Source organism: Schistocerca serialis, chromosome 6 (assembly GCF_023864345.2).
Source record: "Schistocerca serialis cubense isolate TAMUIC-IGC-003099 chromosome 6, iqSchSeri2.2, whole genome shotgun sequence".
NCBI lineage: Eukaryota > Metazoa > Arthropoda > Insecta > Orthoptera > Acrididae > Schistocerca > Schistocerca serialis.
This window is the reverse complement of record NC_064643.1, coordinates 365,018,778-365,043,734: the sequence shown is the minus strand read 5'-3', so window position 1 is coordinate 365,043,734 and position 24,957 is coordinate 365,018,778. Positions and strand designations below refer to the sequence as shown.

Sequence of the window (24,957 nt, the reverse complement as noted above, 5' to 3'; positions counted from 1 at the left end):
AAATAAAAAAAGATGGTAAATCTTTCTTTGTTTTAGTGTGTTAGAGTGAGCTCACATTTGACACCCAGTAACCAACTGATACCACGCCTCCTTCGCAGAGAAATGGGTGAATAACTGAAAATTTTAAATAAACGATTCTTGAAGAAGTTAGTTTAAAAAGATAAATTTAACTACGAGCGATTTAATATGAAATGATAGAGATATTTATGCTCAGCTTGATTTACCTTGTTTTACTTGTGGCGCGTCCAGAGGAGCCGCCGCGTCTTGCGTTTTACTCTAGTCATGCCACATTTAAGCCAGTTAATATTTAAGTTTTCTTACTTAAAGTTAATCATTTAGTTTAGTTTATAATATATCCGTTTGTTACTTGGAGGCAGAGGGGTTCGTCATTTTTTTGTCTTTTTCATGCGGTTACTGTGCTTCGTTATCTCTTGATAATTTAGTTTTTTTTTGTTTTTTTTTTTTTGTTTGAGGCCAAGCGGGAAGCAGGAAGGTCAGGAAAGAATAAGGACACACAGTTGAAATGGCAGCTGTAACCAAAGTAGCTCAAATTCGCCAACTCCTTCAATCTGTAAAACAATTCGTCTATTAAACACATTATAATTAGAATTAGTTAACTGATTGTACAATCAGGATACAGGTAAGCGTTTGAATTTATCTTTTTGTAGTTTAATTTTGTTGCAGGCTGTAAATGACAGTTTTTTAAGGGCCCGGTCAGGAGCGGGGTAAGAGTTTGTGCTTTAATAAACATATTAAACACAACATTCCATTTAAGCAAAAAGGAGCTGGTACAATCATACAGAGGTAAAACATATATATGAATATGGAAAAAAATTGTTATCACTTTAGGGACTAGGGTCATGCATAGGCATAGCAGCCACATAGTACACAACTATCATTCGGCAGTGCAGGATCAGCTGTATTCTAGTGACGTACAGACCTTGTGGAGCCGGTAGCCCGAACTCATGCGAGTGAATGGCGCTAACCGATCGAAATAATGCTTTAGAATCATAGTGTTGTATTTTAGCTATAGCTTTCGTATTTCATTAAAAACTCAGGGAACATATCTCTAACAGAAGTAAGTCAACAGAGGAGTCTTTCGTATTTCATTAAAAACTCAGGGAACATATCTCTAACAGAAGTAAATTAACAGAGCAGTCTTTATTACTCAACAATGATACGCTGGTATTTGTTGGCATAATTAGTGCGCGACCGTTTTCAGTTGGAGTGACGGAGGACACTACAGCTACATTAGTTTTGAAACGTAGTTAACACTGGCTATGTTCAGTAACGCCTTACGCTTGTAAGTTAGTCGCACCAGTGTCTTGGTCACCAGTATACGTTCTGGTTGAACTTACGCTCGGTCTTCAGTGTAGCACGGTATATATTTATTCATCTAACAATTCCTGTGGACGCACTGAACCCTGAAGGACATACACATTGTTACCAACAGTTTTCAGCATGTGACTACTATCATTCACTAGCCAGTCACAACTCTAGTAGTTGTATTTACTTCTGTAATGACGGATGTGAGAGAACAATGATAAATACCTTCCCAGATAGCTCTGTATCGCGAAGGTCCCTCGGTAATTAGGTATTATTCAAATTGGTTTTAATTTTTCAATCAGGGTGTTCGGTATACCTGACCCAACATATCAACGTTACCACAAGATCCGTAGTCGCCACGTAAGCAGGGATTACAATACTTCCAACCACAGAAACACACTAGGAAGAGCAAATAAGGGTTACAGTTTGTCTCATTCCAAGAGCAGTAGGGGCTGACCTAGTAAGGGGATAGCTTCTGACGTCTGCGGTAAAGCGTCAGCGATCATGAGAGAAAAGACAGAGAGAGAGAGGAGGATTGTGACCCCTGGAACGAAAAAAAAGTTGTTCAAATATCGACGTTTCTTTTCAACAAAGCTGAGAATTATTCTTTGTATTTCCTAAATTACGTGTCCCTTTGCCACAGAACTCCAATTCCTGATGGACAAAGCGGCTACCTTTAAGAAAAGACATATTTGTTATATATGGTATACATTTCACAGTATTTCAATGTTTAATACTAGCGACTCCTGGATTGCCTTACATTCGTTTCAGTATTAACTTCAGGATTTCAGGCATTTATACGCACAAACATTCTACTGAAACAGTATACAAGAGCATCTGTGGATAACATTATGTACGACAAAGTTGCTTTCACAGTATCCTGTAACTGAGCATCAGGCCCAGATTTATTAAAGAAATGATAGATTCCCGAACTGTTGATTCATATTTTGAGAGCGTTTTGAATGGGTGGATGAAACTGTATATCAGCTTCTACGCTTTATTAAAGTTGCTTTCAACCTAACCGACATCACAAATGTCTGTGTAGATTTCGCCGTTAAATCATATTTTCGTAAAATGCGCTTTACCCTTTACTAACAACAGTACATTCGTGGAGGGTAGAAAGATCAACCCCTGCTGCCGAAGTCTTTAGCTGTTAATTTCATCGTTAATACTCATGTTTAAGAAAACAGTTTTAGGAACATAGTTAAGGGCAAAGTACAAATGCAAAGAATTTATAGAATAGAAACACACAGACCGTTTAGTTTCACATGCAAAAATGGGTTTACATATTTGACAAACAAGGTAGAAGCGTTTAAATGTGGATTCTTGCTGAATATTTGACAAAAGCCAAATAAAGTTCAGCGGCTGCTCTCACAACATTGTAACACTTTGTAAAATCTTAAACTGCCGTCTAACGTCTTCGTTCTCGCGAAGCCAAATGCTTTTAAAAAAACTCATTTTTACTCTCACAGCTCATAAACCCTGAAACGTTAAGGACGTTGTGAAGGCAGCTTTGTCCATACGTAATAACACCGAAAAGGCAAAGAAGGGTGTTGGCTGGCTTGTTTGATGCAGGCAACAACACTAAAATAAGTCATTGGTCCCAGGTAGGCAATACCTAACACAGGCATAGCATCGGACACCTGGGGTAGCGTCTCGGCTACCAGGTTATGGAACACCGTAAGGGAAAGGAGAATGGTTACGCCTGGAACAGATAAAACAGTGATTAGATTCCACCTGCCGCTCCAACAGCCAGCACACCGACATTCACAAACACTGCGCTTCTTCTACCAGTGACAAACACAAAAAGGAAGCACAAACAAGGAGCTATAAGTCTAAAACGAGGGTTGGGTTGCGTCATCGAGCACAAAATAAGAACAAAAAAGGAAACGGTTGCTGTGGAGGGTACAGTAACTGTGTGTGTGTGTTCACGGTGTGATTCACAAGGCATTACATAGCGAGTACTGGAAGGGATTTCAGCTCTACATGCATGCTTCTGTGTACCGTGATGGTGGCGGTGAAACAAAACAACATACATCGCTGCAGCTGGACTGTCTACTACATACAACCACAACTACTGAGCAATAGATAAATGCGCTAGCACAGTATAGGTTTTCTCGCCATCTCTGATCGGTGAGGGGAGGCAGGTGGAGACACAAATTAGTAGCAGCATCGGCCAACAGATGTCGTACACGTCGCTTCACGGACGCTGGCAAGGCTAAAAGAGAAAGCACGTAGTTAATGAAACTTTGTAATGAGGCGATCCTATTCGTTACTCTGTGTCTGTATCTACGTTGTGATTTTGTGACATGCATGCGTTTGTGTGACTGTGTGTGTGTGTGTGTGTGTGTGTGTGTGTGTTCGTGTTGCGTGTGTTTTGTGTGTGTGTGGCTGCTAGTGTTTGCGGAAACGTGAAGGGTTATAATTAACGGGCATAATTCAGCAGTATCAGCTCACACGTCTGAATGAATTCGCTAAATGTATTTAGTGCAAACAGCAAGAAGACAAAATATTCATAATCACTGCAAACATGCCAGTTACCAATATTAACAATGACAGCAAATTCCGAAACTGAGTATGAACGCGACTGCCGCTACCGAAACCACTACCAACGCTGTATATTTGCACTATAAACATCTAGACAATGACATTAGTCAACTTCCTACTGGATTTATATCTTGACAGACTTCATGCAAATGTAGTATCTTGTCCAAAGATAGTGACGCGGACTGTGAGGAAACGTAACCAAAAGAAGGAAAGATATTTAAGCAGCAGCTCTAAAATTTAATATTGTTTTTCTTCTTCATAAATATTAGAGAAAGTCGACGAAATACGTGTAGATCTATCACCATAGACTCTTTTATTTATCGAAAAATATCTATGTTTATAAATGTTCTTAGGCGACTGGACTTCGTTACAGAGGTCTGGGCTCAAAATGATGTTTCTTAAGCTGTACAGCAGCCTAATCAGTACTACACGAGTTCTACCCTTCTCCTTTCACACAATTATAATAGAATGTTTTGAATAGGAAGCTGAGTTCTAACAGCGTAACTTTAAAAATTTACAAGAAACAATAATTGTCAAGCGTTTCATCTTCTATTTAGTGTGATAAACCTTCTCTTAAATGTAGTGATCAGCTCCTTCTTCCGTATTACTTTGCTCCTGTTTGTGATACTCAGCAGCCTCATATGCGACAGTTACTCCTATACTCTGTAACACAGCATACTGTACTCCCGGACTAAAGGGTGTTGCTTTTAATTTGCCTGTCAGGGTGTTCGGTATCTGAGCCAACATCAACGTTACCACAAGATCCGTAGTCCCCAAGTATGCAGGGATTACAATATTCCAAACACAGAAACACACTAGGAAGAGCAAATAAGGGTTACAGTTTGTCTCGTCCCAAAAAAAAGGAGAAATGTTACTTTAGGGTTGAACTTCCGATGGCCGAGGCATTACAGGTAGAGCAGAATCTCGGATTCTACAAGGATGCGCGAGGAAATACGATGTGTCCATTTTATAGAGCGTACTCGCACATTCGTGCCAGAAGTTCATAGAAACCACCGACATCCTGGTTATGTCATCAGGTATGTGTTGTTGCACCTACACTGTTCTGCAACGGAACACATACTTGTTAGCTCGTCGTTTGTAAGTAACGTTCACAAAAATTTGCAACATTCTGAGAATGAAGACGGGTGTAAACAACTGAATCCTATAACAGGGATAAGGTTACCTATTCGTGTCGTGTCTCCCTGACAGTTGCATTAAAATGCCTGAATACAGAAGATTAAACCATTGAAGCCGATAACCTTTAATAAAGGATAGTGTGGCAGAGTTGACCTGGTGTCGCTGAGAGTTCTCAAGAGGATTACGGGAGGGGACCAAGGAAAATGTACGTATAAACTATCTTTGCCTATAACTGGATTACTATACATGTTTTAGATAATTCACTTGTGCCCTATCATTACGTTCTTCATGTCTTCACAGCAATTATAGCGCAGCTCAGTCGAACTTTCGAATATTCTGTTTCATGTCGTAACCCCCATCGTTGATCAGCGCGATGAGATCAGCTATCGTGGCAACTGGCGTAATGTCCTACATGCTCATGAAACGCACACTTGCTCCCACTCTATCCGTTTTCAGGAACAGGGAATTAGGCGGGGCGATCGTACTGGTCATGTAAGAGGTAATTCACGACTTAGTCAATGTTGCCAGAAATCGAGACTTACCAGTACCCATGTCTAGGAAGTAATACTGTACTTGAAACATAGTTGCAAATCATATGTTTAGTGAAAACCGAGTATGGTAGCCGAAAAGGAAATAGTTTACATAATAAGGCGAGGACTCAGTAATAATGGTGCAGTAAAAGTGTGCGATGTTAATGCATGAGAGCAGCCATCGTTTTGTGAATTACATTACGCAGTCTATCGATAACTTAAAAAACTCCATAGATAACACTAAACAACTGTTTTAACCATTGTATAAACAGATTAGAATCGCCGTTGTGTAATACCACAGCTGAAGAAAGACATCTACTGGAAATTATCCATAGCGACAAAGACAGGTTTCATGAATGTTTTCTGTAGTATATTAGGATTCTAGCAGCGTCTTCGAATTTGTTTGATGTCTATTGTGATGCCACCTCAGCGACGTAACGTTAATAGCTGATGGGACGTGACAGTTCGGCGCATATATTCATAGTTTTGTTGTAAGCGGAGCGCACTCCAAAGACGTGTACGTAAAGTTGTGAAAAAAGGAAAAGCTGCTCTATTTTTTTTAAAAAAAGAGTCTATGTTTTGTCGTCCTTAACTTGGGAGACATTTCGGTCGTGACGCTATACCTGATCGTTTTAAAATACCTGGCAATGAAAGTCGTAGAATTTTTTGACGAACAGAGAATATCCTGATGTGTTTGCAGAATTTTGGTTATGGTTCAATCGTAAGTCACTACCAACACGCACGGGACAGAACTTTCAATAAAATATGACAGTCTGGCATTTACTTCCAAGATACCTTCTTATAAATTTGCTTCCGCTGTATACAAGAAGAAGAACCAACAGAAATTACGCTGAGTGCAATAGCTTAAAAATGTACAGCGAGCGATGATTAAGACTGTACTGCTTCGCATCGCACAAACCTGAATGAGTTTCACTTAGTGTTATCGACCTTCGTAATGAAATGTAGACGTATATCTCTGGATTATTTAAGTTCTTTGTCGCCGGTTTGTATTGTGCTATGTCCCACGATTCATTGTCGTATTAAGCAGGCTGTATACGGTTATATTTATTAACGAAACGAGTAGTACTTTTTCTAAACCCCGGCTGTGTATAACGCTTTTATCTGTTTGACAATCATCGTTCAATTTTCTTATACACTATCCACTCAGCAGACGCGCTGCAATTAGCAGATAAATTTTTGACAATGTTTGCGATTACACTTGTTGTCGAGGAGAGATTTGATACGGGTTGCGGAAGCGGACCAAGGAAAATGTAAGTATAAACTACCTTTGCTATAACTTTGATTACTATATTTATGTTTCAGATAGTACAGTTGTTGAGTAGTAATCGTTCTTTACGACTAGAATGTCCGCTAATAATCATATTTATCACGACATGTCTTCACCTTTGTCTTGAACCCAATCAATATGAGTCTACATCTACATCAAAAACTGTTCAAATGGCTCTGAGCACTATGGGACTTAACAACTATGGTCATCAGTCCCCTAGAACTTAGTACTACTTAAACCTAACTAACCTAAGGACAGTACACAACACCCAGTAATCACGAGGCAGAGAAAATCCCTGACCCCGCCGGGAATCGAACCCGGGAACCCGGGCGTGGGAAGCGAGAACGCTACCGAACGACCACAAGCTGCGGACTACATCTACATCTACTCATGTGCTGCACAAGCCACTGTACAAAGCACGGCGGAGAGTTCATCGTACCAATACTGTCGACTTTCTTTCCCTTTCCATTCGTGTACTGAGAGAGAGAAGATTGCCTGCATCACTCCGTACGTGCCTTAATATCTCTCACCTTATTGTCAAGACCCCTACTCGATGTAGGACAGTAGTGCCAATACAATGGTCGCGCAGACTTCTTCGGATTTATTCCTAAGTGTTTCATGAGAATTGGTCATCTTTATTCCAAGGATTCACATTTAAGTTCTCGGAGCATTCCTATTACAGTTTCGTATGGGTTATAACGACTTTTTAGGATCCTAGCAGTGTCTTCGAGTTTGCTCGACGCCTATTATGATGCCACCTCGGCGACATAATGCTAGTGGTTGACGGGACGTCGCAGTTTGGTGCATATATTCAGTTTTGCTATTAGCGGAGCCAACGGATATGAAAGAAAAAAAAAAAGAAAAGAAAAGAAAACCATGATTGTGATGACAGTCTGACCTGTGGCTTTGCCCAAGATGTAGTTTAGGTTGGGAGATGACAGTTGGTTGTAAGTTAGCTAAGCCAATAAATGTGAAACTAAAAAAAAAAAAGTGCTGCAAATGCGCAACCCCCGTGCAAAAAATCGCGACTTATATCACATTATAGTCGTTACGTTGTTTATGGCATTCGTCGCATGTCTCCTATGTCACTGGTCAAAGCCGGCTTCTCACATCGAATATTCCTCTCTATCCGCTCGCTTGATATATGGATTCTAAACGCTGGAATACCAGAACTGGTCGTTGCAGTGGTTTGTATGCGATTTCCTTTCCAGGTATACTGCACTTCCCAAAAACCCTTCATACGAATCTAGGACTACGTCCTACTTCTGATTTTGCGTGAGAGACCCATTTTATGTCGCTTTGTAACATTTACCGCTAAGTACTAATACGATGTGACTTGTAAAAATAGGTACCCACTAATCTTGTAATCAGATACTGTCGGGTCCTTCTCATTGTTACAGAAAGTCTCTTTTGCAGTGATATTCCGAATAGTATCAGTCCAGTCGAGACAGTTCAGCAATATACTTTTCTGGTTAAATAATCCTGCAGATGGTGAAGGCTGTACTTCGTTTCATCTGTGCAAAGCAATGTACAGAGTGACGTCAGTTTCGGTCACAAGAAACAGTTTAAGCTTTCATTATGTATATGGGTTTTATTAACCGCGGGAAAAGTCCAGTACGCAGCGCCAATCACTTTTAAGTGTCCTCTGGGTGGGCAATATTATTAATCTATATTTCCGGATGTGCAGTAATACTGAACGTGTATGGTTCATGTAATAAAATGGAACAGTCACAGCCGTCCTTACGATGTTATTTTATTTCATGGCTACCAATTTCTGTGCTTCAGTTCACCATCTTCAGGCCTTAATTGACTCTGAGTGGGTTAACTGCAATCGTATACACAGTTCATCAGTGGCCAACATCTGCAAAATGGCTTCCGCAGACTCCCTGTAACAACGATGTTATGTTTCCAACCATCAACTATTTTGTGGACACTATATCGTGGCAGTTTTAGGTAGGGAACGTTTTGAACTATGGTTGCGTAAGATGCCGCTAGAGGTCGGGCCTGAACTAACATTGCCAACCGCAGCAAATAATTGAGCTGTAGCCACTACAAAATGCCTTGTGTACTCCAATTTCCCTCGCGTTGTTGATTGATTGTTTTTTTCTATTTTGAGATGATTGAAGAGACTAAACTGGATGCATAAAGGGATTCGACTGAGACTCTCGCCACAAGAAAAGGAACCAAAGATCCCTTCGACGTTTTCTGAGTTCTGCCTTCGTGGAAGCACAGAATGGGGACGTAGGATGGCAGGCCTGGGAGAGAGAGGCGGGGCTTATTACCCACACGTCTCCCCACCCCTTAGACAGCCCAAGTTCTCGTTTGTTTACGGTCGCGTCCGACTGCCACGATGTACTGTCCGCATAGCACCAACTATTGTTTTGGTTGATAGGTTGTGCAATATTTTTGATCAGGTCAATAACGTTTGAAATAATACATGCTGCGCTATCTGAGAAACTGTTTGTTGTCTGTGGGCATTATCGACATTTAGGGGTGAGTACAGTCTCCTGGCTTCTTCGTGTTCGATGGTGTCTTTATCTGCTAAAATATGTTCAAAACAAGAAAATATATCATTCATATTGGAGAGCATCGAAATGAACAAGTCGCTGTCGGTATCATGGAATGTTAGGGAATCTGAATATTAAATACGGAAAATTAAGCATGATTCACAACGGTTGTTACTCATTAAATACAGAGAGCAGTATCCTACAGCTGTAGAGTAAGATTTTTTTTAATTTAATTTTTTACGAACAAACAAAAACGAATTGTAGTAATTCACCAAACATTAGCCCATCGACGCGAAAAACATTGTGATGATCATTTTTTTCGTTCAACCTCAATTTCGCTCAATAATTTCTCGTGAGTAAATTTATCACACTCCTTATATCAGGTTTTCAACCACCTTTGTTTACGTTTTGCTTGCAGTAAAGTAGAGCAGTTGTCACTAGAGCAGCGTCTGATCGTTCAGCTCTTAGAACCAAGCTAAATGCAGCAAAATATTATTGCGCTTTTTATTCAGCACGTCAGTAATACTGCAGAACATAATGGCACAATAATACTGATCAAACAAATGTCACTTAAATCTTCCTTAATCTTCGACTGAATTGCCATCTTTTTCTTTTTTAAAAAAAATCTAGGCTGGAATTTAGCGTCTCGACGAAGAGGAGATTAGAGACAAAGTACAATACTAAAATTCTCATGAGAGACAATATATAATGGAATTCACCTTAATCAACTTACATAAATTACTGAAAGCCAAAGCGTGAATTACTGGTCAGGTATTTACGATCAACAGTTACTGGGCCATCTCGCAGGGTGGGGATCAGAAACGTATACTACTTCTCCCCAATTGTACTCTGCACCTGCAATTTATTTACTAGTGTGAACAGCATAATTATGAAAAGAAAACCTTAGTCTTTTTACTGTATGAGAGTTGGTTTTCCTTAGAAGGACTATAATTGTTACACGTGCATTTGAATTCCTGAGAACTGTGTACTGTTTTAAATATAGGCCTACTTCTGAATTTCTAACGTCAATTTTTTCTACCATACCCGTGGAAAGCTCGTAATGACTTCTGCACTCCTAAAACGAGAACTGTTCTGAAACGCAGGTGAGGATGCGCAATCTATGTCAAATCTGTTTTTGCATCTCATGTTGCAGTTACGAATATCCCTGTGTATATGAAACTGAATTTCATTATTAGCTATAACTTACATCGCGTTACTAAATAGGCTTGCACGTAAATGTAAAAATGTCATAGTCATTTGCAGTGACATTACAAGTGTTGTTTCCAGTTGTCATTTTAGAAATATAGGTTTCTCGGTGCGTTACTCCAGACCATTATACAATTAGAGCGCGGTGACGCATGTAGTTAAGGCTTCAGGTATGTTTAAATACTTGTTGCCGGACCTTGTCTAGTATTTCCATGTTTTTCCTAATAATTTAATATAACAACTATTGTAATTCTTGTTACAGGCCACAGCTGATTACTTCCGCCAGAAATGTCAAACAGAGGAGGGCCTAAAGCTTTTAAAATATTCGCATTTTTATCAGTTTTTTTAAAGAAAATCTCAGTTTCTTGTTCTTCTCCTTATTTTACGTGTATTTCCTATTTAAAAGAACAAAAACTTCTCCTACAAGTCTGATTACTACATTTTTTTCTGCACCCAGCACCAAGAACGCAACAGTTCGTCAAAAAATACCAATTTTTCAAATTTTGTGCAAAGTGGCAAAAAACTATTTTTTAGCACTTTTTTCAGTTTCTGTTTATGCAGTAGAACTATATGTTACACTATGTTATATAGTGGAACTGAACGTTTCAATTTGCGGCATTCAGCTACACTGTAAGCAGTTATGTATCTATATTTCATTTTTATAGCCTTCAGTCCTCTAATTAGTGTTCTGTGGAATGCCTGTAAGTCAGCTGCTCCGCCTTCACTAACAACTTATTTTTATCTCTAGCGACCACAATGTCATTCGTTGATATGTTTTTCCCCAAACTTTCTTTGAAAGAATAAAGGAAGGAAGATTAGACTTCACCGTCCCGTCAACAACGAGATCATTACCCAGGGTTCACAAACGCGGTTTAGGGGAGGATATCGGCCGCACCGTTTCAAAGGAAACATCCCTGCATTTGCCTTAACCGATTTAGGGAAATCACGGAAAATCGAAGTGTCGATGGCCGGGCGGGGTTTGAACCGTGATCCTCCAAAAAGGGAGTCCAGTGTGCTAACGGCTGCGGCAGATTTCGTAAGAGACGCTCAAATGAACGCATGTAAGACGCCAGCATTCTCGTCGGGTGTTGAGCACAACGTGGGAAGTACTTCTGACAGTAATGTGAGGGAAACCTGAGACTTTCCTAAGGCTTCTCAGTCTCTCGCTGGAGCAACATGAAGAATAAAACTTAAGTTGTCAAGAACTATATATGGCACTGGCTTCATAAGAACTCGTGTTCAGCAGTGTTCCATACTTCCCTACACATTTCGATTCGCCCCCCCCCCCCCCCCCCCGGCTTGACTTATTAACGAAAATTGTGGAAACCACTCACAACACTGCGCACCGAATAGTCCAGACAAAAAGTAGATATACCTTTCAAAAGATGGGATAGAAGATTTTACTTTTTTTAACTCGTTTATATGGTTTGAAAGAATGGAAAACCAAGTTTTTCCAACAAAATTTATGTCGGCTAAGCTTTCTGTTGTCAAAAGCTTTTAAAGTATTCGCATTTTTATCAGTTTTTTTAAAGAAAATCTCAGTTTCTTGTTCTTCTCCTTATTTTACGTGTATTTCCTATTTAAAAGAACAAAATCTTCTCCTACAAGTCTGATTACTACATTTTTTCTGCACCCAGCACCAAGAACGCAACAGTTCGTCAAAAAATACCAATTTTTCAAATTTTGTGCAAAGTGGCAAAAAATTATTTTTTAGCACTTTTTTCAGTTTCTGTTTATGCAGTAGAACTATATGTTACACTATGCTATACAGTGGAATTGAACGTTTCAATTTGCGGCATTCAGCTACACTGTGAGCAGTTATGTATCTATATTTCATTTTTATAGCCTTCAGTCCTCTAATTAGTGTTCTGTGGAATGCCTGTAAGTCAGCTGCTCCGCCTTCACCAACAACTTGAGCTGAGGGACGATGTTTCCACCTTTCAATGTTTTTCTCAGGGAATGATACGTCACGACGAATAACGCACATTATAACTCCCACTGCATGGAAAATACCAGTTCCGTCAAGGGTGATTAAATAAAAAATTTGCATTATCAAACACAAACTGGCACAATCCGTCACACCGTTGTCTTTTGTTGTTAAGCCGAAAGAATGAAAATATTTCCGATAGGGAAGCTTCAGTACAACACGCTGTAAAGCCAAGGCCAGACAAAATCTGAATGAGATGTTTTAAGCAAAACTGTCCTGTTTTACACCTTACACCACTGATCTTATATTGTCTAATGTGATATTTGCAGTTGCTTGAAAATTAAATTTCTTTCCTGTCGAGAATCTGCATTTCTTTTACTGTACAAATTTCCATTGAATACTTAGTGCCCAGTGTTTTTGAATCAAAGAACTGCTGCCTCTGAAGCTGTTTCAGCTATCATTACATTGTCACCTTATTTCTGGAAAAGACAAGCGTTGAAAGTTCGAACATCAAGCTGAGATCTTGATACTGCTCTAATAGACCGCCTATAGGAAACTGACGCGTATTGGTTTTCAGGTAGCCAAATATAGACTCCACCCTTCATCTATTTCTGTTGCAGGTCGCTACCTTCGTTTCTCTCCAGTACCTGAATCACGCTGAAACAGCTTTATGTAGCATAAGCTCTGATATCACCAATCTGTAACTACCAGATCATTTACGTTTAGGATCCGTTACACCACCACTTATTGGCCAAATTCATCACAACTTGCTATTTCATTACTTCGTAAAAAATAATTCGTTTGGTATGCGGCAATTTTAACTGCATTGTCCAAAAGTTATTAGGATTTGCTTTTGCACAGAAGAAGAAATTGTCTTTGAAACTGAACAGACATTTCTCCAGCGACCGACATGCCTGTTGATTCGTCAGGAGGTCGATGGATAGCTACTATCATTCTCTCATTAACGTGCTTGTTGGAGCATGTATAATCTGCCAACTCTTCACTGAGCCTTTCCAAAGAAGTTCAATCCTTTCTTTTGCACAATATGTTGATCACTCATCACATTTTTTTTTTTTCAAATGAAACAAAATTCGTCTTAGCCGCAATCATTTTCAACATCATACTACCCCAAAAATATACTGAATAGAAACCACTACCATAATGTACGAACCTTACTGTTATATGCTAATAGCTGTGAGTGTACTGTGAAAATAATCACCAAATATAATCGCTCTGCGCGCACCAAGGAATAAATGCAATGCAATGTTGAAATTTCCTGGCAAATTAATATTGTTTGCCGGACCGAGGCTCGACCTTGGGACCGTTGCCTTCAGGAACAAGTGCTCAGCTGCAGAGTCAAAATTTCATTCTGGAATTGCAATGTTGCTCAATAAATAACAATTCCTACACACTTTTTCTTATACCTGATCATGAAAGTCATTCAACTATTCAACTGTAAAACATGAACGGCACTTGTACGAATTAGTTAGTCTCCTATTCCACGAAAAAAAGCTTCTCGCATTCTGACCTGACTGGGTTAGTAGGTACTGAATGTAATGCCAGCGATACTATATGTACTGGCCATATCGCAGACTGAGATGTTCACTTCCATTGTATAACGTAACATATTTTTCTACTATATAAACAGAAAATGAAAGAGCTCAAAATCTTGGTGTTTTGCCGTTTTGCACGTACTTTGATAAAGCGCTACTTTTTGATGAACTGCTGCGCCCCTCCCATTGGGTGCAGGAAAAATTAGTAGTAGTTAAATTTGTAGAAAATTTCGTGCTCCTTTAAAACACTAGGAGCACAAGAAATTGAGATTTCTTACAAAAAAGCTGAAAAATATCCGAAATATTCTAAGTTATTTTACTACAGCATTTTTAGCCACATAAATTTGGTTGGCAAGCCTTGGTTTTCCAATCTTTCCAATCACGTGAACGAGTTATAAAAATACAATCTTTTACCTCACGTTTTGCAAGGTATGTACTTTTTTCCCGACAGTTTTACTTGGCTATAGCTGTTACTCGAGAAAACGAATAGTAGACCCGGCTGTAGATAGAACTGATTTGGTCACAGACTGATGGTAAGGCCGTGTTCCATTTAAATTTGCTTTCGCTGTTACTTCCGCAAGCAAGCTTGAAGAGCGATCGCTGAAAATTTCTTGGTTTGCTCTGAATATCAATAAATTCTTTCACGATTAGGAGGAGATATAAATGACCGTGATGATAGCAAAGGTCATGGAATGTGTAAGTCGGTTGTGTGAAAATTTTAGTAGGGGAGACGCCATGCCGAACGATATTGTATTCAGATATTTAGAAGCAAAGCGCACATTATAAATATCTCGTTGACTGTTTTGAGAAATGTGTAATTATGCCCTAACCGCTGCGATCTTATGAAAGATGCAAAGAAACACCACCTTTGCGAAAATTTCATTATTTTAGTTTTACATGGCTGAACATCAAAGCTAGCAGAAAAACTTCTAAGAAAAATCGTTGTGTATGTAATATTTTGTTTTGAAAGGTACTAGACAATAACGTTCATCTCGTAGCACTAAACGAATTTAGGTTGGCAGACCCATTGTCTAATTCTAGAAGTATCGCTCAGCATCTCTTCCGCTTGACTCTGGTAAGAATTTAAAATCAGATAAAGCCTTGGTAATAGCTACAGTTTATGTACTGTAACAGAAGAGATTATTATTGGGAACCTAACGAGGCAAATGAATGGTTGTTATGCATTAGCCCACACGACCATCTTCGATGTGTATGACGGCAACCTGAAAAGGTCCCGTTCTTCCAATGTTTTGGTGAGGCACAACTGTTTAACGGGTATGACTTCCGGTCACGGCTGGTAGTGATTAAGGGAACTCTGACGGCAAAACGGTACGTCGCAGACATCCTGCGTCCTCATGTGTTACCTCTCATACTACTGTATCTGGCACCACTTTCAACAGGTCAGTGCTTTTCCACACATGGCACTTGTCTCTATAAACTGTTTGCGTGATGTTGAGATACTCCCGTGGCCAGAAACATCCCCACATCTGTCCCCGATAAAACGTATCTGGGACCAGCTTGTACGTCAAAGACCAGTTACAAGAGATGTGGGTCATCTTGCCTTAGGAGAGGATTCAGCTTCCTTGTGACACGCTTTCCAACAGAATCAATGCGTGTATCCAGGTCAGAGAGGGTACCACGTCATACTTCTAAATGGGCTCAAACTGTCAGGTTTTGTATGTATGATTTGACATTGTAATCGCCTTACTAACATAACATACCCTCTCAAGCGGTGAAGTTTGATTTCGTTTCTTCCTCCTCTTCAGGTGTTTCACTTTTTGTCAGTCAGTGTATATACTTGGTTCAAATGGCTCTGAGCACTATGGGACTTAACTTCTGAGGTCATCAGTCCCCTAGAACTTAGAACTACTTAAACCTAACCAACCCAAGGACATCTCACACATCCATGCCCGAGGCAGGATTCGAACCTGCAACCGTAGCGGTCGCACGGTTCCAGACTGTAGCGCCTAGAACCGCTCGGCCACTCCGGCTGGCGGTGTATTTACTTCAGTTCTAAATATAAATAGTCAGTTTTCATCATTATCACTCTTGTTTTCGTTATATTTCTTACGGCATTGCACCAACTGTTCTGTAGCACGTAACAAAATGTTTTGATTGTTTGTTGAACTAAGAAAATGCACCACTATTTAGCTCGCCATTTCATCAAATACCCTGCTCCACTCCACCTCCACAGAGGCTCTTGGAGGGGTGTAAACTGTGGATGACCCGAAGGAAAGGAATAAGTGCCACGTGGGGGATGCTGTAGAATCTGAAATTTCAGTTCCTGAATAATGAGAAGAGCTGAAGCTATGTTGTATGCAGGAGCGTCCGATATTGCTGATATCAGTAAATACTACAGTAGGTGTGACGACGCCAAGTACTGGATAATTGTATTGGATAAGTGTACTGTAATGTCAAATATACTAGAGTATTGATATCGAATGTATCGAATGCTGTTGAGGAAAATAATACCCCCTCAATACTAGCTTTACTTCAAGTTCAAATGTACATACGTAGAGCGTAAAATTTACATACCATGCTCAGTGTATACATAAATTTTCAGCAAGATATTACAAGGAAGCACGTAACCATTACCTTGAAAAAGAGGTTCGAGTATAGTTTGTTCATGTAGTTTTCTCTTAATTCTCATATTTTGTTGTACGAGGGTATGTCAATTATTATCCGTAATTTAGTTATATCTTTGATTATTTTGGTCGTACTGTCATTTAACGCTGATGACGCATGATTTGTTTATTTGTTGTTATATATTTGCAATTTTCAAGCTGCTAGGTTAGTTTCGTTGTCGCTGCCGTCCTGTTAATTATGGTTGCTCGGCTGTCTATTTGCACCAAAGAAGAGCAACGTTGAGTGACCCGTTTTTTGTGGTCGGAAGGCGTATAAGGGGCCGAAATTCGTCGAAGACTTTCGGCACAGTACGGGAATAGTGTTTTACCACAATGGAGTGTCTACGAATGGACTGAAAAATTCAGAAATGGTCCCACAAGTGTTACGCACGATGAAGGAGCCGGACGACCGTTTACCGCCACAAATGGAGAAACCATTGAGCGTTCACGTGAAATGATTCTCTTAGACAGACGATTAACTATTGACAAAGTGGCACATCATCTGCAAATTAGTCACGGTTCTGCCTACGAAATCATCCACAATAGACTTAGGTTTCATAAAGTCTGTGCAAGATGGGTCCCAAAACAACTCACACAGTTGCATAGCCGGCTGCTGTGTCCGAGAGGTTCTAGGCGCTTCAGTTCGTAACCGCGCTGCTGCTACGGTCGCAGGTTGTAATCCTGCCTCGGGCATGGATGTGTGTGATGACCTTAGGTTAGTTAGGTTTAAGTAGTTCTAAGTTGTAGGGGATTGATGACCTCAGATGTTAAGTCCCATAGTGCTCAGAGCCATTTGAGCCATTTGAGCCTGCCTCGGACATGAAGGTGTGTGATGTCCTTAGGTTAGTTAGGTTTACGTAGTTTTAAGTCTAGGGGGCTGATGACCTCAGTTCTTAAGTCCCATAGTGCTTAGAACCATTTTTGAACAGTTGCATAAAAAAACGCGCTTAGACACCTGCAAAAAACATTTGGATCGCTATGCTATCGAAGGGGACAACTTCTTTGACACGATTATTACTGGTGACGAAACATAGATCTATCATAACGAGCCGGGAGTAAACGGCAGAGAATGGAATGGAAACATCAAAATTCACCGTGCAAGAAAAAAGGTAAAGGGCCAACCGTCCGCAGGAAAAGTGATGCTTACGGTTTTTTGGGATGTACGAGGTCCAGTACCGGAACATTATGGGGAAAGGGGCACAACAATAAACAGTGCACGTTACAATGAGATTCTTACTGCCAGGCTAAAGCCTGCAGTTCGAAATAAGTGCTGAGGATTGCTGTCAAAACATGTTGTCTTTTTGCACGACAAATCCCGTCCGCATACTGCTGCCCACACTGCTGAAGCGCTCCAGAAACTCAAATTTGAAGTACTGGATCATCCTCCATATAGTCCCAATCTTGCCCCTTCCGACTAAGGAAAAAAACGACATTTTGTCAGTGAAGTGAGTGATTATTTTGTAAAAAAGTTTTTAGACAAACTGACAACGCATGAACCTATGTTCAGTGTATGCCGCCTTTAGAATCTGAAGATGGTCATTTTATTGTCGAAACCGGTTATTACTGTGTCATAAGAATACGACAGCGTCTATAAATAAACAAAAACATTTTTTACCTTCTGACTGGCACTTGTTTGATCCTCTCAAACAGGCATTAAGGGCCCGTCGATTTGCCTCGGAGGAAGCAGTGAAAGAAGCGCTGCATTTCTGGCTCGCAGCTCAACCGAGAACCTTCTTTTATGGGGGCATCAGGAAGCTTTTTACAACGATGGGCCAAGTGCGTTGAAACGCAAGGAGACTATGTAGACAAAAGATTTTCTTGCAAGTTTCCTATTTGATTACAATAAAATTTTATAACTATTCTGTAGATAATAATTGACTTACCCTCGTATATTCAAAACGAGTGGATTTTACTTCCAAAAAAGCTTATCGTAAATCAGTGTTTTTGTCTGAAAGAAATGCTTCTAATGTTGCTAAAAAAATGCTTCTAACGTTTCATTACAGGCTAATAACTGAACTTATGGGTAGCATATAATCCTTGCCAAGGCCTATTTTTGTGACTGGTATATCTGTGCTTAATTACGTACGGTTGTATTTCATATTATAGTCAAGTAGTTGAATACAACTACTGAAATATTTCCATATTTCACTTTGTATTTTAAATTAATGCCTCGCTATTACTACGGTGTCGGTACAGTTTCAGATATTTGCATTGATACCAAATATCAGACCTAATCTGACACTGGTATGTCCCGGGTTGCGAAAACGAATATTGTGAAGAATGTGAAGGAGAAGGATATCCTTTGTCAGAGAACTTCCGTACTGGTTGAGTATCTTGAGGCACTTTAAGATCTTCATTTGTAGCGATTAGTGCCTGCATTTCACATAATCACTACACTTATGCTTATTATCAGGAGTTCGATGGTACTGGGTATCAAATGAAATTTATGGTTGGATCCAGGGTTTCTTGGTACAGAGAAGGCAGCATTTATCTTGAATATAGAGTCATCGACAGATGCAGAAATAAGTTCAGGTGTGTGCCAGAGAATTATGTTCGGACCCGTGTTTCTCATTTCGTATATTAATGAACTTGCAGACAATTTTAATAGTAACCTCAGACTATAGTCCGGTTATATGTAATGAAATACTGTCTGAAAAAAGCTGCACAAATATTCTGTCTTGGTACGATTACAAAGTGATACAAAGACTGGCAACTTGCTTTAAATGTACAGTAATGTAAAACTGTACACTTAACAAAACGAAATAAACCTGACAGTCTGTTACTGCAAATCACTGACTCGAAAATGGAATCGTCAACTCACACAAACACCTGGGCGCCATAGTTTGTAAGAATGTGGAACGGATCGATGGCATGGGGTAAATCGTAGGTAAAATAGGTGACAGATTTCGATTCATCGGTAGGATAATGGGGAAATTCGATTAGCCTATAAAGGAGATTCCTCACAAATCACACGTGCAACACTTCCTAGAACATATTTCAAAAATATTGTACTACTACCAAACAAGAGTGAGAGAGGCTAGAGAGCGTTTTAGAGATGGGCAGCATGAATTCTCAAGGGTTCGTTTGCCTGCGGGACAGTGTCACATATTGAAGATAGATACAAAGCCTACATAAAAAATGTCCAGAACCGGCTTTGAATGAGACTAAGAATACACTATAACCTTTTACATATCGCTACCGTGCGGATTCTGAGTATAAGATTAGACTCATTAGAGAGTGCACAGAGGCATTTAAACAGTCATTCTTCCGCGCTCTAAACGTGTACGGAACGGAAAGAAACAGTAATAACTGGTACAGTGCGACACACCCTCTGCCAAGCTCTCCACACTGGTTTTCAGAATATGGTTGTAAATGTAGCTTCGATACAAAATGTTTAAAAATTGTCCCTTATTCTTGCAGGAGATAGTTCTGGTCAAAACATCCTATAAAGATATGAATATAAAAAATAATTTGCTGGAATATGGACCACTTTACAAGGTCGGCTGTTTTCCTATTGACAATCGTTGCTTATTTCTTACTGGATATGTTTGCCTCTGAGCTGTCTGTGGTGCTCAGGCCACGAGACCACCAATTACGAACACATTCCTGGAATCTGTTCTAAGATCCGCAGTTCACAGCTTGCATTTTATTCTCAGAATACAGACAAAGCAGCATTTTCTAATAACCACAATAACTTGAGGGAGGATGCAAATCAAAAAAATGGTTCAAATGGCTTTAAGCAGTATGGGTCTTAACACCTGAGGTCATCAGTCCCCTAGACTTAGAACTAACTAAACCTAACTAACCTAAGGACATTACACACACCCATGCCCGAGGCAGGATTCGAACCTGCGACCGTAGCAGCAGCGCAGTTCCGGACTGAAGTGCCTAGAGCCGCTCGGCCACAGCGGCCGACGGATGCAAATCCTCGAGCGATATTGCAGGCAAGGCATCAGATTCCCTTTAGTATTAACGTGTGGGGAGCAATTACGCTATGTGATCAAACGAATCCGGACACCTGGCTGAAAATGACCTACAAGTTCGTGGCGTCCTCCGTGGATAATGCTGGAATTCAGTGTGGTGTTGGCCCAACCGTAGCCTTGATGACAGCTTCCACTCTCGCTGGCATACGTTCAGTCAGGTGCTGGAAGGTTTCTTGGGGAATGGCAGCCCATTCTTCACGGAGTGCTGCACTAAGGAGAGGTATCGATGTCGGTCGGTGAGGTCTGGCCCGAAGTCGGCGTTCCAAAACATCCCATAGATATTCTATAGGATTCCGGTCAGACCTCTGTGCAGGCCAGTCCATTACAGGGATGATATTGATGTGTAATCACTCCGCCACAGGCCGTGCATTATGAACAAGTGCTCGATCATGCTGAAAGATGCAATCGCCATCCCCGAATTGCTCTTCGACAGTGGGAAGCAAGAAGGTGCTTAAAACATCAACGTAAGCCTTTGCTGCAATAGTGCCACGCAAAACAACAAGGGATGCAAGCCCCTTCCATGAAAAACATGACCACACACCATAACACCACCGGCTCCGAATTTTACTTTTTACTTTTGGCACTACACACTCTGGCAGATGACGTTCACCACGCATTTGCCATACCCACACCCTGCCATTGTATCGCTACATTGTGTACCGTGATTCATCAGTGCACACAGAGTTTTTCCACTGTTCTATCGTCCAATGTTTATGCTTCTTACACCAAGCGAGGCGTCGTTTGGTATTTACCGGCGTGATGTGTGGCTTATGAGCAGCCGCTCGACCATGAAATCCAAGTTTTCTCACTTCCCGCATGACTGTCGTAGTACTTGCAGTGGATCCTGATGGAGCTTGTAAGTCCTCTGTGATGGTCTGGATAGATGTCTGCGTATTACACATTACGAATCTCTTCCAATGTCGGCAGTCTCTGTCAGTGAACAGACGAGGTCGGTCTGTACGCTTTTGTGCTGTACGTGTCCCTTCACGTTTCCACTTCACTATCACATCGGAAACAGTGGAGCTAGGAATGTTTAGGAGTGTAGAAATAGCGCGTACAGGCGTATGACACAAGTGACACCCAATTACATGACCACGTTTGAAGTCCGTGAGTTCCGCGGAGGGCCCATTCTACTCTGTCACGATGTCCAATGACTACTGAGGTCGCTGATATGGAGCACCTGACAGTGGGTGGCAGCACAATGCACCTAATATGAAAAACGTATGTTTTTGGGGGCATTTTGATCACATAGTGTAGGTGTGACGAACTCTCGGACCATATCCTTCTCTGCTTTTTATCACCTACTGAACAACGTTACCTTAACAGAAAGACAATGTACAGGAGGTGGACAAAAATATGGAAACGCCAAAAACACAAAAACACCTAATAGGGCGACGTAAAACAGTTGGCAAATCCATCACCCAACCCCCGCCATGTTTCATTGCTGGGATCTACACTAGATCAGAATTGGAAACAATGTGAATCAATACTCTTTCAACCAAATTACTTTCTTCCATTGCTCCGTAGTCAAGGTTTTACGGCTTCGGTACCATGTTTTCCTGTTATGAGCATTCGAATAACTGATGAATGGTTTTGGAATTCCAGAGCTCCCTGCAGATTCCTTCTTATGGAGCTCCCTTCACCTTTTTTTGGTGCTAATATGGTTCGCGAGTGCGGGATTCACTTCTGCAGTGACTTTTGCACCTGTCGGCCTCTTATTTGTCGAATCTACTTCAGTGACGTCTGTCACGAACACAGCGAACACATTCGTGATGTTATTCCGCTTTCCCTGTATGTTCTATATGCTTCCTCTTGAAAGACGAAATACTTCCGCTAGCTTGGTTACGGAAGCACCACGTATTTGAGTAACAACAATTTGCCCACTTTAGAAGTTGCTTAACTTCGACATAATGTACTCACAACTGGACAGAACAGTGTTCTGACCACGATTAACACTTGCAGCATATAGGGGACATTGCACAGGGGCTGTTCGTGGTTAGATACAACAGCATATCCTGCAGGCTTCTCTGGCATCTGCAGTTATGTTGAAGCATGCCTTTCTAGCGGTGTTTCCATATTTATCTCCAATCTCTGTTTAAAGTTTGTTTACGACGGGGCACTTCCCAATCTCTGTGTCTCGTACGACAACACAAACATCTAACGACCGACGAATGGTCCACAGGGCACCATGTAACTTTTGGTGACAAAGGTGTAACAGTTACCGGTGTTATCAAGTTAACCAGATCATCACACCTATCGAAAAGCATTAACTGAAGTTAGCGATTCAGCTGTACGTCGCTGTTCAAAGAAACCAATCCAATACTTTCCTTAAGGTTACATGTGACGTATATAACAACGCCTGCTCCTGAAAACTTCAACCGACGTATTCGACAGTAAATAATATTTCCGTACAATAATTGTATAACGTGGTTGGTGGTTGTTTACTGCAGGATTATTCGTATCATTTAATGATGTAACTACACAACTCAGCGTCTCAAATCCAATACTGGCAAAATATTACTAATAAAAATTTGTCTATTCTGCTCTCCAGCACCACCTGAAGTACCGCAATAGATTTGTCAAACGGGAATGTCCATTTACTAGTCGTCTATCTAACCATGCAAGCGTAGAATAACCAAAACAATAGGGTTCTGTTCGCAGAACTAAACATATTGCACGTCGAGATGTTCCGCTAAAAAACGTAAATCTCAAATATTACGTATTTTTTGACATCTTACTTATTTCATTGGACTTCCATTTTATCATCATGTAATATCTCTTTATATTCGATGAATTATTCTGATACAATTCTACCCTTGAATGACGTTTACTAATTTTCTATCTTCATACTCGCAGAATCCATGCGAAAAGTAGTTCATACAATAGCTATGCCATGAGCGCATAAGTATTCTTTGTAGTACTCTCTCTGGTGGTTGTTAAAAAAAAAAAGCTTCCGAGATTGTCTTCCTGCCGATTAGCCTGAGCTTGGTTTGGAAGAACTGTAATCTGATTATTGAGATTTATCACAGAAGATAACTGATACGAACTGTACGATTAAAAAGGAAATATATATATAGATTACTCCTTCATACTAAAGGTGTGTATTTGACATTCGAGAATTAATGATATTTATCGATATTTTGCGTGGTTGTTAATCAGAAGGGAACTTTCGAAAGACTGGATACGAACCTGCATTTAATAATCCAAGAGCTCCATTACTTCTTCGGAAGGTTAAACTTCATCAAAGCCAAATATCCGCTTGATCTGAGGTTTCCCGACTTGTTATACAACGGTCCCAAAATTACGAGGCATTTTATTAGTACAGATTAGAAGACTGCCGCGAAGCACGAGCCTGCAGAGAAGAAGAATCATCGCCTGATTTCATTCTAACAAGTAAAATTTCAGAATCATTTTAAGTGACTGAGCTATGACTGTGTATCCTATCATGAATTATTGATTGCTCGAACGAATTGAGAGCTACAGAATTACGTAGAAAAGATAAGGAGGAAAAATTACAGTGGCGCCAGTGTGACAGGACTCTCTTGGATTGTTATATAATATATGTATTTTTTGTTTCATGAAAACCAACGAGAACGAGAGGTAACTAATCTGAAGAGAGATTCGGTGCCCATAGTAAAAGATTGTTGATACCAAGAAACGAGCCGGCCGAAGTGGCCGTGCGGTTAAAGGCGCTGCAGTCTGGAACCGCAAGATCGCTACGGTCACAGGTTCGAATCCTGCCTCGGGCATGGATGTTTGTGATGTCCTTAGGTTAGTTAGGTTTAACTAGTTCTAAGTTCTAGGGGACTAATGACCTCAGCAGTTGAGTCCCATAGTGCTCAGAGCCATTTGAACCATTTTGAGCCAAGAAACGATTTCAACTATTGGACAACACCGAGACTACAGAACAAGGCCAGAGAAATCTAATTTTTTATCCTGTAGTTAAAATAGTTCGAAATCAATTTAGAAAGAACTTTTTTCCAGATAGTAGTTAGATTGTAGAACTGTATATTGTGTGATTTTCGTATCTGGACATTGAACTTTATACCATCTGTGAAGTAATTTGAAAGTTAAGTCTGCCTACGACAGTAAATTTGAAACTGTATTTAGTGATTAGAACCTGATATTGACAGTTATTTAATGGTATTGACTAGAGCGGCATTTAAAATGTCATTGAATCAGCAATGAGAAGTGCAATAGCCTCCAGCTGTTTGCGCAGGAGCAGAGGCCACGGATAGCAATTCTGAGACTGTTGTGGCTAGCGGTAGCAATATAAATAATCCCGCTGGTTCAGAAAACATTCATACAACAGCTGATCAGACTGTTGTT

General features: G+C 40.4%; 1 protein-coding gene across 1 annotated transcript in view; it reads right to left on the bottom strand.

Annotated features, from left to right (window-relative positions):
* Positions 1-24,957, bottom strand: part of LOC126484874 (neuronal acetylcholine receptor subunit alpha-7-like) — a 392,787-nt gene that overhangs the window by 223,922 nt on the left and 143,908 nt on the right. The gene's annotated exons all lie outside the window — the stretch shown is intronic.